This window comes from Canis lupus, chromosome 13, assembly GCF_011100685.1.
Source record: "Canis lupus familiaris isolate Mischka breed German Shepherd chromosome 13, alternate assembly UU_Cfam_GSD_1.0, whole genome shotgun sequence".
Lineage (NCBI taxonomy): Eukaryota > Metazoa > Chordata > Mammalia > Carnivora > Canidae > Canis > Canis lupus.
In genome coordinates this window covers 42,724,651-42,738,930 of record NC_049234.1, presented here as the reverse complement: position 1 = coordinate 42,738,930, position 14,280 = coordinate 42,724,651, and the positions used below count along the sequence as shown (strand labels likewise).

General features: G+C 34.2%; 2 long non-coding RNA genes across 4 annotated transcripts in view; one reads left to right on the top strand and one right to left on the bottom strand.

The window, feature by feature from the left end:
• Positions 1-14,280, bottom strand: part of LOC111098468 — an 87,948-nt gene that overhangs the window by 4,180 nt on the left and 69,488 nt on the right. The window contains exon 4 of one of the 3 annotated variants that reach the window (XR_005368365.1): positions 3,754-3,877. The exons of the other annotated variants lie outside the window; for them this stretch is intronic. This is a non-coding gene — a long non-coding RNA (uncharacterized LOC111098468). Of the gene's footprint in view, positions 1-3,753; positions 3,878-14,280 lie in introns of those variants that run through there. 3 annotated transcript variants of the gene reach the window in all.
• LOC111098467 overlaps positions 1-14,280 on the top strand; it is an 88,234-nt gene that overhangs the window by 42,378 nt on the left and 31,576 nt on the right. Inside the window, exon 2 of the long non-coding RNA XR_005368362.1 lies at positions 754-879. This is a non-coding gene — a long non-coding RNA (uncharacterized LOC111098467). The remainder of the gene's footprint in view (positions 1-753; positions 880-14,280) is intronic.

Sequence of the window (14,280 nt, the reverse complement as noted above, 5' to 3'; positions counted from 1 at the left end):
CACATCATGTGCCCGCCTGAGTGTCCATCATCCAGTTACCTCATCCCCTGACCACCTCCCCTCCAGCAACCCTCAGTTTATATTATGAACATTTAAGGCATTTATCTACTTGAACATTCATGTAAGCAAAAAATTCCAATCGTCATAGAACATGACTAGATATTATCATAATATAACTTAAGAAATCCATTAATGTCAAACACTTTGATTCTGTGTGCATTTCCAGCTAAAATCTGGCTTTCATAAAATAGATGACAAGAATATATAAATAGAAAACTCTTACACTTGCCTTGAAAAAAAATGGGGCACTCTGAAATATTTCCCCATGATTGCCATACTAACAAAACTAGAGGTGCGAAGAAGAAGAGCAGGGGACAATAAAAAGAAATAGAAGTTGAGTTATGGTCAGTTTTCTCATCCATGAGATCTTTGACTTTTTTATAAACCCAATCCCTCAGATTTCTAATTTCCCATTCGGATTGAGATGGTATTTTACTGAAATATTTGATAAAATCTCTGCCTGTAATAAAGTTGCAAATCATCTATACAGCCATGAAAAAAAAAAAAAAACCTAACCATTTGAAAACGTGCCTTTATTTAAGTCTCAAACACTTTCTTTCACTCATTCTCACATCATGCAATGGACAGTGGTTTGCTCTGGAAGCTAGGTTACCATGGAAACATAATTATGTTGATTCATTAGCAGAGACCATATATTGTGGATTTTTATAGTTCTGGAAAATGCATTTACAGGACACTGGGACCACACTCCAAAAACTGGCATGGAATAATATAAGATTGAGTGGACTGATGAGACGCTTCTTGGTGCAGGGGAGCAACATAATTCTACCTAACAGGTTCAACAGTTACGACATGCAGGTACCTGGGATCTATTTTTAAATTCAACTAAATGAAGCTATTATTCTATTTCCATGTCTGTTGAAAAATCTGCAATACATTTGGCCATTAGGATGTGAAGATGGCTTAAAACATGAGAAAGAGACAGATTAGTTCACATGTATAAACTTTAAATGTGAAGTCGGTCAGCAACATGAAAATCAAAACTCCAAAAGGCAAATGGTGAAATTCACATACTATTTTTTACCATCAAATAATGTGTATTTGATGAAAGTGTCAGTAGAACTGAAAAAGATAGCAAAAGGCCAGCAATTACCAGATGTCCAATAAACAGTTGTTAAGTTACATTGAAAAAAAATCTCCCCTATATACATGGCCTCGCTAGAAGGAATATTCCTATAAGCATGAGTATTAGTGGAATGATGTACACTGGAATTTCAGAAATGAAAGACATTTAGGATAAAAATAAATGACTCAAAGCTAAATATTATAATAATTTGATGTTATTCAAAGTTCATGTGCAAGCTTCCAAAGATTAAAAATCTTATATATTTAAGCCTATATTGATTTGGGATTAATCTTTGTTATGTACTGAATTTTCTTTTAGAAACATAACTGGTATGGATTTTAATTTATTTTGGATTGGGATGCCTGGGTGGCTCAGGGGTTGAGCGTCTGCCTTGGGCTCAGGGCGTGACCCCGGGGTCTTGGGATTGAGTCCCGCATCGGGCTCCCTGCAGGGAGCCTGCTTCTCCCTCTGCCTGTGTCTCTGCCTCTCTCTCTCTCTCTGTGTCTCTCATGAATAAATAAAAATAATAAAATTAAAAAAAATCTTTCAAGGTTTGTTATATGACTACTCTGAAAAAAGTTTTCTTCACCTGTAACAACAATGTGATGGTAATAAGCATTTACACATTTTTTTAGTCTATCGTATGCCAAACATTATTGTTACAAATAATTTATATTTATTCATTTAACCCTCGTAGCACTTTCGAGTAGGGATTACAGAACCATATCTACTTTATAGAGAAAGACATAGACAAAAGAAATTGATTGTCCTAAGTTTCACAGGGAGCATTGTGCAACAAAAGTTTGAACTCAGAAGTGCTGTCTTCACTTATTTTAGACTAGGTTTTTGAAGAATATACACCCCTACATACACATATAATGCTAAGCAAGCACCACGTATTTGAAATTGGTAATCTTATAGAAACATTTAGGCCAATGCACTTGAATTAAATCAACAGAGTTATAGAAAGTTGCATGGAAGGATAAAAGGTAGGAAGGTAGGCAGATAATTTAAAATGAAATAAAAGTAAATAAAAAAAGAAGCTTCATGTAACTTAAATTCTATATAATCTAAACCTCATGATGTTATGTTGTTGATGAGCATTTTATGTAGGAAATTATTTTTCATAAAGTAATTTCCAGACTACCTTCCTCCAACCATTCCTTGTATGGTAGGCTGCGTTATTTTTCACAACTCACTGCTCTATCACTGTGAGATAATTTCATGTTCTTTCCCTTTGAATATGACTTAGAAAAATGTCTCATTCCCTTGCCCTATAGTTGGATCTGGCCGTAGGATATTCTTTGGCTATTGGAATGTAGGTGAGCATGACAAATGCTATTCCCAAACAGAACTTGAAGTTTATTTGAGCTGGTTGTCTTGATTCCCTGCATTTCCTATCTCTCCTTATAAGAGTACATCCAGAGATAGGTTTCTTCTTCACCCTGGTCCTACAGAGAGAGGAATTGTAGAGCCAAAGTGGCAGCTTGGGGTAGAGCTATAGCTGACCCACCACCATATTTAGCTTGAGTGAGAAATTAATGTTCATTGGTACAAGTCACATGGTTTTGGAGAGGTTTTCTGTTATGCAACACAGCCTGGCAAAACTTACCGCAGGCATCATGACGATATCCAACCATTTACATCCTTGCTTAAAATAGAAGTCTCTCCTCATGACACATCTTTATATTTTTATATTTTCTATAGCCATTTTTTCAGGCTTTTTCATCAGAAATAACTTTGAGAAATATTTTTTAATTTAAAGATTTCAAAAACCTTGTTTCCTAGTTTTGCTTCATTAGGTATGGGGTGGGCCCAGTGTCTGCGATTTTAATAAACATCCCAGAAGATTTTGATATTGGTATTCTGAAAACCTGATTTTAAGAAAAAATGATTGCTATTCCACATATTCTTATTATGGCATTTACTTTTGTGAAATTTCTGCTTTGTAAGTGCAGAACAAAATGGAGTCTGAAAATGTATATTTATTAGATCAGCATTAACTATGACTACAGGTTTAACAGTATTCATAGACATTGTAAAGCTTCTTAGTTTAATTTTATTTGTTTTTCATATTATAAAATTTGTATATAATATATAGAAAAAAGCTGCTCTAAAATATGTAATAGGAATAGTTAAATCCTCCAATTCCATACAATCCCTCTTTAGCATTACTTCCTCTGTGGAAGCCACTAGTAATATTTGAGTGAATCCTGCTCCCTCATACTTTCTATGCATAATCAAAATCAGCATCTCCCTGACTTCAAACACTAACTCCGTTTGTCTGTCCATCCATCTACCCACCGACCCATCATTATCATCGTGTCATCTATCTACCTTCTGAAACTTTTTATTTAAATAGCAAGATATTTAACAGTTCTATAACTTACGTGCTCATTTAGCAATGTCCTGTGGGTCTCTTTTCACATTAGTAAATGTAGAAAATACCCTATTAAAAAAATACCAACATAGAATTTCCTTCTGTGGATACAGACATCTACTGATAGACATTCGGTTTCTGTGCCTTGCACTTACAAACATCACTGAATGAGAGGACGTGCGTACACATATGGAGTGCATTTTCTTCTGAGAAAGAAATGTTTATTGCATATCACTTCCTGTATAATTTATTTTCCACTTGTATACATCAACTGATTTAGCATCTAAAAAGTCACTATATCTTCAAAATCTTCTTGGCAAATAGTAGTTTATGACAAGCGGACTTGCTATCTGAAAAAGAAATTTAAATACTGACTAAATTGGCATGTTTGAAATGTCCCTCATTATAGTTAAATGATGAGTTTTGCTCTTTTGATGTGAACGCAGCAGATAGGAGAGATGGCAATCATTATGCAAATAAAGCTTCTTTTTCCATTACAATCTCAGACATTCACTTCTTTGCACATTTTACTTTCTTGCTGAGATTACCTTTCATTAAAATAAGACTTAATAGTGACCTCTATAACCTACTCTATTAGTAAAATCTCTTAGTATTCTTTGCTTTTTGGTCTTCACTGAAGTTCTAATGTATTTTTGATGAAGGTTCACTTCCATTTTCCAGGAAGTATTAAACAGTTTAAGTTTTTTGAGAATTTCCTCAGTGAATATACCATATACCACACTGATTTCTACTTACATTTAGGCAACGACCTGAATCTTATTATTTTACCAGCTTTTTTTCTTTTTCCTGATTATTCTTTAGCATTATTACTTCTTTAATTTTCCCATAGCTTTCTTTGTGTCCACATGCCAAATAAATACAACATAAACCTATTTTCCTAATATAAAATAACAAAATTCATTCTGATAATCTGATTTTAGGTTCTTATGACAGCCTATTATTTATTGTAAACCAGATTCTTGAATGCAAAAATTAGCAATCAGTAGAATGTATAAGATTGGGCAAATATTTTGTTTTTCTAAAAAGAATTACTGAAGATTTAAAGAAAACTTAATATACTACACTTAAGAGAATTACCTGTTTTTCTTCTTCCCCTATTTTTCTGCTTTATTTTATATAGACTAAAAGTATTGTTTTCCCATCACATGTGGAGTTCTGGAAAATTAGCTCTGGCATTTTTTCTCTGTTCTTTTTAAAAATTTTTCTCCAGAAGAAAAAAATGTGACTCAATCAGATGTGAATAAATCTTGCTTCACATTTTACCACTGAGTAGGAATTTGACTTTTATTTTTTCCTTCAGTCTACATTTGTTCAAAGTGATGCAACAAATGCTTTCTTAGTCTTAATTTTCTAGTTATTTTAAATATATGCCTGTGAGCTGCCTCCCTCCGTTGTGAGATGACCAAGTATGGTCCACTTGGGGTTGGGTCCTCTCTCTTGGTGCCCCCACCTCTCTGTCTATGACTCCCTATAAAACAATCAGCTAGTGTCTATACAGTAGGATATAACTCTGGCAGGAAGCAAGTGGTGGTACATCACACTTGGAGTTGAAATATTTTGTTTTGGTGACTTTGAGAAGATTGGCTGACCATTTAAATACTGGCACTTATTCAGATGCCTATTGGAGAAGTGTGTCTTGGCATTCCTAACATGTTCATTGCTATAAAGATGGAGGTCTTCATGATCCCCATTAGAAATTTTCATTGGGGACACCTAGGTGACTCAGCGGTTGAGCAGTTGCCTTTAGCTCAGGGCATAATTTCAGGGTCCCGAAATCGAGTTCCACATCGGGCTCCCTGCATGGAGCCTGCTTCTCCCTCTGCCTGTGTCTCTGCCTCTCTGTGTGTGTCTCATGAATAAATAAATAAAATGTTTTTTTTTAAAAAGAAAATTTCATTGTTTTAAACAAAGCCACAAAAATAGTTGGCCTTATTACCCTGCACAACTGAATACTGTGACATAAATGTCTAGGTTCTACATAGTAGAAACCAGATAAATAATCATTGAAAACAAATTACATGAAGAAATAAATGCTATATTGTATTGTCCTAGTTGTATAGAGAAAAGTGCATATTTAGTAAGGGAATGTAATATTTCCAAAAGTGTATATATGAGGCAGCAGAAACTCTCCACAAATCATTTTAGCTATTTGCAAATCTTTTGTTTTTTACACTTTCCAATCTAATTATATCTTATTTTTTATTGATTAGTCATTGATTAAGATTGATACACAATGAATATTCTCTGTGTGTTCATGTAATAACTTCTCTCCAGTTCACAAATGTCTGAAGAAGGACACAGATTTTCTGACTTTGTTTTAAAGAATGTTAGTGAAGGGTCCAAGTTGTTTCTAGTCATTGGATTAGCAGTTCAATCCATGTTAGATATTATCAAAGATTAGTACAACCCCTCTGAATCACTTGTTAGATATGTTAGATTGAGAAAAGTGCCTGATGTCCAGTATCTATTATCACAATCAACTACACATATGTGAACAAAATGCACCCAAAGCAGTAATTATCATTCATAAGCATAAATCTATAGCTCTTCCAGTTAAGTTTTAACTTAGTGATCCCTTGGGTTGCTCTGTGATTTCCTGTTTTGGCATCAAGTATCAATACAAATCAGCCTCACCTGAACAGTTTGGCAAGCATGTATAAAAGACACTTTCCAACTTCTACCATAAACCCATATTACAGTTCTAATTTTACATTTCTGCTATTTTCATCATACTCTAAACATGAAAAAAAAATAATGAAGGATTAGGCTAGCAAAGCTTTGTCTTTCTTTCTTTCTTTCTTTCTTTCTTTCTTCACTCTTTCATAAAGAAGCACTTGATATTTTCTGTGCACAAACATATCTAAACAAAGTTATTAGCGGCTCTAGAGAATATTTTATTTCAAGGTAAAATCAGTCCATAACATAAGTGAATCTGCTTCCTAAAATGGAATCCTATACCCCTCTTATGACAAAGGCCCAGTTACATTTTTCCATTGGTAAAATTTTCAGCTTGTTACTTAGATTCCAAGAAAAACACAGATTACCAATCTAAATATGTATATGCAATGCAATAAGAAAGAATAAGATTAAGATTACAACCAAAAACACATGATCAGTTATGCTAGATGCTGAATATTCAAAGCAGAAAAATTGAATTCTTTAAAGAGTATTGGAATAATTTTAGGAAATCAGTTTCCCAAATCACTCTATATGTAAATGTGGCTATATACTAAAATAGATTTCCCTTCTTGTCATATTTGGTTCTAAAATTAATCCTCTTATGAAATATGTAATTTAATTCCATGAGATTAAAGGTTTTTACATCTAGATGAAATGATATCATAATCAATAAAATATTTTAAAACTAGTAATTGTTTTAATTATTTGAGTCTGCGATGTTAAAATATTCTACCTTCTAATCATCTATAGAATTAAGTAAAACCACAACTTGGCAAAAGTGGATGTTATATTAAAGTATATGCAACTGCTTTAATTAATCTTACCTAGAAAGATAACTAGGTTATAAAAAACGATGGGAGTTAATATAATAATTAAATCGACAAATTATTTTGCCCTATCGAAAAATGGTCCTTATATTTTACTCTGTAAGAATCACAACTGAGTCATTTTCATTATTTTTGTTATACCTGCCAGTCATGATTATTGTCACTATAATCAATGAATTGCTGCAAAGCCACACAGTTGGTGAAGTCATTAAAACAGCGAAAATATTTGTTTATTTATTTATTTTTGAAGATTTTATTTATTTATTCATGACTGACACAGAGAGAGAGAGGCAGAGACACAGGCAAAGGGAGAAACAGACTCCCTATGGGGAGCCCATGTGGGACTTAATCCTTGGACTCCAGGATCACATCCTGAGCTGAAGGCAAATACTCAATCGCTGAGCCACCCAGGTGCCTCCACAAAGAAAATATTTTAAATGAGAGCTTAAGGACATAAGGAATTCCTTTAAAATATACAAGGGGGTGCCTGGGTGGCTCGGGAGGTTAAGTGTCCAACTCTTGATTTTGGTTCAGGTAATGGGATCAAGCCCCATCTCAGCTCCATGCTGAGTGTCTGCTTGGGATTCTCTCTGTCTCTCACCTTCTGCCCTCCCCTTTGCTCTCTCTCTCTCTCTCTCATAAATATATCAATCTTAAAAAAATAAAAATAAGTGAATATACTAACAAGATTAGTTCTTATAGTCATAGTGTATATGTGTGCATGTAATGTGTGAGTAAATGTGTGTTTGTGTGTCTGAAAGAAGAGAGTAACAGTCAGAATAAGAGGCAATTTAAAGTATGAGTGCTTATGGATTTTCAGAATCATTTTGTTTTAGATTATGCCAAGGTTTGAATTTCAACTGCAAGTAGGTAGTTTCAGTTTGTTCAGTTCATAGCCACAGATATTTAGAGGTAAAGTGAAACACAACAGAGAATAACAAATGGTATTTAAAATGCCTACTTGCTAAAGAACACAGATTCCTTTGATTATTTCTGATGATTGAAAAGCAACATTCAGTATGGAAAGAAGGCTCGACTAAGAATTTGGAGATATAAACTGATTTCCCAACTCTAACACTATCTCATTTTATGACTGTGTAAATCCCTGATTTCAATTTCAATGGATACATATATATCTTGACTATAAAAGTGCTTTATGATTTATGTATCACCATATATAGTATGTAAATAATTTTCATAATATATACACATCATAAAGACTTGATGTCAGATACCTCTTATGGTATAAAAAGTGTGACTAATGGCATCAGAATTGATTTTATTTTTTTAAATATTAATTTATTCATAAGAGATACAGAGAGAGAGGCAGAGACACAGGCAGAGGGAGAAGCAGGCTCCATGCAGGGAGCCTGATGTGGGACTCGATACTGGGTCTCCAGGATCATGCCCTGGGCTGAAGGCTGGCGCCAAGCCACTAAGCCACCCAGGCATCCCCAGAATTGATTTTAAAGTTCACATTTCAGTGAGAGAAATAACTTATAGAATTATAAAAATTTAATGGTGTATCATTTTAAATATTCACTAAATTGATACAACTATTTTGATTTCAAAATTAAAACTTAAATAAATCGAAATTTGAAAAAAATAACCAATAATGCAAACCAATAATAACCTAATCAATATGCAAAATTATTCATACAGTCATAGATTTTGACAAATTAGGGAATTTTTTTCCAAAAAGGCTTATTTTTTTCTGTTACAATAGGATTGTATTCAATAAAAATTAATCTAAGAGGAATATAAAGTATTATGGTAAGAAAAACATTACTTATAAAGCATTTCACAGTTACAGATGATATGTAAAAAATTTTCCACCTCTGTAGACAGAAAATGAATACAAATATACTCATCAATGAAAATACAGAATAATAATAAAAATAAAATAAAATACAGAATAAGTACTTTCAGCTTGTTGGAAAAAGCTTATTTCACTCATATATCATATAAACAGGTGCCTGTGACAAGTCTCTGTAGTTCATTCATTTTTTTCCCAATAATATGGTATGAATTGATAAGCATTTATTACTTTGATGATAAAGACTTGACTTTAAAGGAACAATCTGATATTTTTAAGATAAATATTTTGATTCAGAGATTTAAGAACCTATTGGAGCATTTAAGTGCTATCGTCCACCATATTAAAATCTAAATAGAAGTTTTGGGAAAGCACACTCATTTCACAGAGCAGAGGTACAATTTGTGATTTGACCTGAGTCAAATGCCAGGCTAATGTAATAGAAATGCTCAAATAAGGGACAGGCAATTGCAAAAATAGAAAGACTGAGATCAGACTAGGTTCAAAAGCTAATGGAAGCAAAGGAGGCTGGAAGGCTAAAGCAATGGAGCCGCAGTCCAGTGATTCTAATGGACAGCAGACAGTTCCTTCTGAATCCTTGGAAGAGCTGAATTTTTTACCTTGTGGTTATACATTCACTAATGACAGAGAAAAAGGGTAGCGCTCTCTGGTCAGTAATTTCACAGAATGCTCACCTCACCTGTCCCGCTGCCCCAGGATGCATAGAGTGTGGTGAGAACACCCGCTTTACTTAGAAGTTTAGGAGGGAAGTACGATGTGATTGGTGGAAAGAGCAGGGCAGGGCAATGAGCCCTGTGACACCTGTGGCGTTAATGTAGGATATAGGGGAAGGAGCTGCTGAAAGTGAGGCTGTAGTTATTGCTAGAGTTCTTAATAGTATGGTTAGTAGATTCCTGTCTAAGAGCTTGGAAAATGATCCGTTGAATAGAAATGATTTATTAAATGAAGAAACGTGATCTACTGAATGAAGAACTTTGAAGAAGAGAATCCAATTATTAGTCCCTTCATTTGAAAAACTGTGTGAGGAATGCACTGGAAGCAAAACAGAATGCATAAAGGACCAGAAGGTGTGCATTCACTATCTTTGCTTCTCCAACATCTAATCTCTGGTCTAGCGATTTACTTCTGGAAACAGCCTACCTACCACTGTCAGTCCTTATGTTTTGACCAGAGTTAGCTTGCTGACATTTTTACAGTGGGCCTGTGATTCAAGGAGAATTTGTGCTATAGTTAGAGGTCTAGGAATGAATGAGACAATGAAAACACAACTACTTGTTGCCCGAGGACAGGGCAAACCATGAGTGGGGAAACAACAAAACAACAAAACAACAAAAAGCACTCTGGGAACAGGAGAGAGTAATAACTAGTCTTGAATATATATATATATATATGTTTAGATTCTTGCTCCCAATAGGAGAAACAATTAAATATCACTTTTTAAACTCAGTTTGGATTGAATTCTATCACTTTTAACCAACCAATTCTATCATTTTTAACCATATGTCTGATATGAAAGCTGAACATGTAAATCCAGGTGAGAGTTCAAGGATCCACAATCCTTTCTTTGCTAGGGTCCTCTGAGTGGCTCACTTTCTCTTTCCCAATAATAACATCACATAAAATAATCCCATCATGTAAAATAATCCCAGTTGTAGCTCCTAATACCAGCGTCAGAATGTCTGAAACATGCTTAGAGGCAAATGAATTTTAATTATTAAGAAAGCATATTCCGGGATCCCTGGGTGGCGCAGCGGTTTGGCGCCTGCCTTTGGCCCAGGGCGCGATCCTGGAGACCCGGGATCGAATCCCACGTCGGGCTCCCGGTGCATGGAGCCTGCTTCTCCCTCTGCCTGTGTCTCTGCCTCTCTCTCTCTCTCTCTCTGACTATCATAAATAAATAAAAATTAAAAAAAAAAAAAAAGAAAGCATATTCCTTGCGTCTGAATATGGTCTTAAAGAATTTTTTGTAATAGGATAATAATTGGATATCTTTTAACAAGGAAATTGTACGCTAAATTATAAAGTAAACGCTTCCATTCAAAGTCATTTTATGAAGTTTCAAGGAATATAAATACGAAGGTAGGAAATTAGAATAAAAATATTCATGTAATAACGGACTTGTTGGAAAAAAGCTAGCTAAGGACCCATCCATACAAGCACATATAATTATAATGACATAAAATGAATTTACATATGATTAATATTGAGAAATAAGTCAAAAGAAAGGATTATGTTAGATTATGGTGGCAGGCTTATGAGGAAACTTATTTTAAAAATTTCCTTTAGTTTTCCAATATTTTAAACATGCATTTGATGTCAGAGTATGTGAATACCTCCTTCTTTGTTGAATAAGTACCAAATAACATATTTTCCCTTCAATGGGTTTTTCTAGGGACTTCTGGGTGGCTCAGGGGTTGAGCCTCTGCTTTTGGCTCAGAGCGTGACCCCAGGACAGGATCAAGTCCCACACTGGGCTCCCTGTGTGGAGCCTGCTTCTCCCTCTGCCTGTGTCTCTGACTCTTTCTCTGTGTCTCTCATGAAAAATAAATAAAATCTTACTTAAAAAATGGCTTTTTTCTAGATCATTTAATCATTTGTGTTCATGTGCATTTATTTTAGAGGCCATCCATAAACCTATTTAAAAAGAAGCTGACTGCTTGTTCTGAATATCTAAGTGTTCAAATTCAGTAACTCTGAAGACCGAAGTCAAATAAAAAAAGTGAAACAAAATAAAACACCTGCTGTTTCCCAGAAGGATCCTTTTCTGTCAAGCTCTAATATATTTAATCTTTCTCCAATTGTATCTTAGATTACTTTTGTGGGGACGAAACTTGAAAACATAAATTAAATACCAAAACATGCATAGCTAGATGATTCCTCAATTTAATAGTTTCAAACTTTTTAATTATAATATTAAAAATTTTCTATTTCCTAAATTCCATTCAAAATTATTTCAATCCTGTCATTCTTCAGGTATTATAGAATAATTAAGGGTCAAATTCAGTCAGTTTTATTAAAAGCTCTCACATTATGATTTCTCCGTACAAAATGGAAAAATAAAGTGGATAATACAGTAACTCTCACAGAGAAACACATGGCATATTCATTTCTGTCCTCTTTAGCTTTGTTCTCTATGCTTGTCTTATTATATTTTTCCTTCTTCTTTTCTTGACAGTTATTCTCTGACTTCTTATCTAAACTATTTAATTTCATTTTTCTTTATTCTGGATGAGACTCATATCTGTGAAATGGAAAAAAAAAAAGGTCCTACTTGGAGATGTACTCGTGGTTTAAGGGGATATGGTGCTTATAGAAAGATTATGGAGTTAAGTGCATTTTCTTAATTACTCTATCATGTATTGGAGATAGCTGTTTTCCTATATGTTAGGAGAACACATAAGGGGAGACCAGAACAATCACTTATCATTATTTATATGTGCAATGCATCTAGGAAATACTCAAACAGAAATAAACAATGATGAGCTATTCTTGGGGCAGAGGGAAGGTTTATTGAGAGGAAGACGGGCATGTTAATGCTTAACTGGGTCTTAGTAGATTATAGTAAATAAGTCTTATTTAAGAAGCATTGATCCTAGAAGTTAGAAAGTATTCCTTGGTCAGAAACTAGGACTTTTTCTCTCTTAAAAAGCTGTTAACTCGAGAAAGTCCATGGATGGTTTTCAGGGTTTCCATGAGCCAGATAAGGAAAATGTTTATGTGTCAATTTCCTTTTTTAATTTGAAAATTGCTTGGGTGAAAACATGATTTTTGTCAATGTCCCGAAGGTATTTATGTCTTTGTTCTAAACAGAAGTATGTGGTATGAGATACTATTTTAATTCTTATTTTTCATATTAAACACTATTATGAAAGCAGAACCAAAGATTCACATGATTGAAATCACTTTCTTTGCTGAATCCAAACTTGATTCCGTATTTTTGCATATATTGCCTATTTTTTTCAGGCAGTGGAAACTTATTTTTATAAGAGAAACAAGTGTAAAGGCTGTATTTTTCTGTGCCTGTGTTAGAAAAAAATAATTTTCTTTTTTTTAAATCATTTTCTGATGTAATAAATTACATGTAAAAATGTGCCTAAGTATAATTATTCTGGAGACCTTTAAACATTTGAATAGTTTTTTCAGAGCTTCCATAAGGCCAAGAAAGTTAGAAACTCGGGCTGTGAGTGGGCTGTGCTCCTGACTGGCTACACTGAAAACCAGAAGTTTGAATGCAATTGTCATAGAGTCACTCAGTTTAGCAGTTTTATGTACAAATACCTACAGGTATATAAATTCAGAACTAAGTAAGAACAAATTATTTAGTGATTTCCAGCCACATAAGCATAGGTAAACCCAGGATCATGATAACTTCAATCTTATTATGTGGGGATTTCTTTTAATAACATCTTAATTGAGATACAGTTTATATACTATGCAATTGATCCACTTAAATGTTGTAATTCAGTGGTTTTCAGCACATTCACAGATATGTACAATCACTACCACGGTCAATTTTAGAACATTTCCTAACCTCAAAAAGAAGCCCCATGCCCTTTAGCTATCATCCTCTTATCCTCCATCCCTAAGAAATCACCATTCAAATTTCAGTCTCTATAAATTTTCCTTTTCTGGATATTTCATCAAAGTGGCAACATATACTATGTGGTCTTTTGTTTTCATGGTTTAACCATGTTGTAGCATATCTTAATACTTTACACATAATATTCCATGGTCTAACATACCACATTTTGTTTATATTCATCCGGTGGACTTTGGGGTTATTCCCAACTTTGGGCTCTTATGAATAATGCTTCTTTTTTTTAATTTTATTTATGATAGTCACAGAGAGAGAGAGAGAGGCAGAGACATAGGCAGAGGGAGAAGCAGGCTCCATGCACCAGGGGCCTGATGTGGGATTCGATTCCGGGTCTCCAGGATCGCGCCCTGGGCCAAAGGCAGGCACCAAACCGCTGCGCCACCCAGATATCCCCTGAATAATGAATGCTTCTATAGACATTTGTGCAGAGTTTTTGTGTGGACATATATTTTCATTTATTTGGGGTATATACCTAGTAGTGGAATGCTTCATAAGGCCTCAATCAAGAAAATGAAAACACAACCCATGGAATGCGAGAAAATATTTTCAAATCATATCTCTGATAAGAGGCTTGAGTCTAAACTACATAAATAACTCTTATAACTCACTAACAGCCAAATCAAAAAAAGGGCAAAGGATATGAGTAGATGTTTTTCCCAAAAAATACATACAGAATGGCAACTAAACACATGAAAACATTTTTTGACATCATTAGTCATCAGGGAAATATAAATCAAAATCACAAAGAGATACATCACACTCACTAGAATGACTATCATCAAAAAGTCAGAT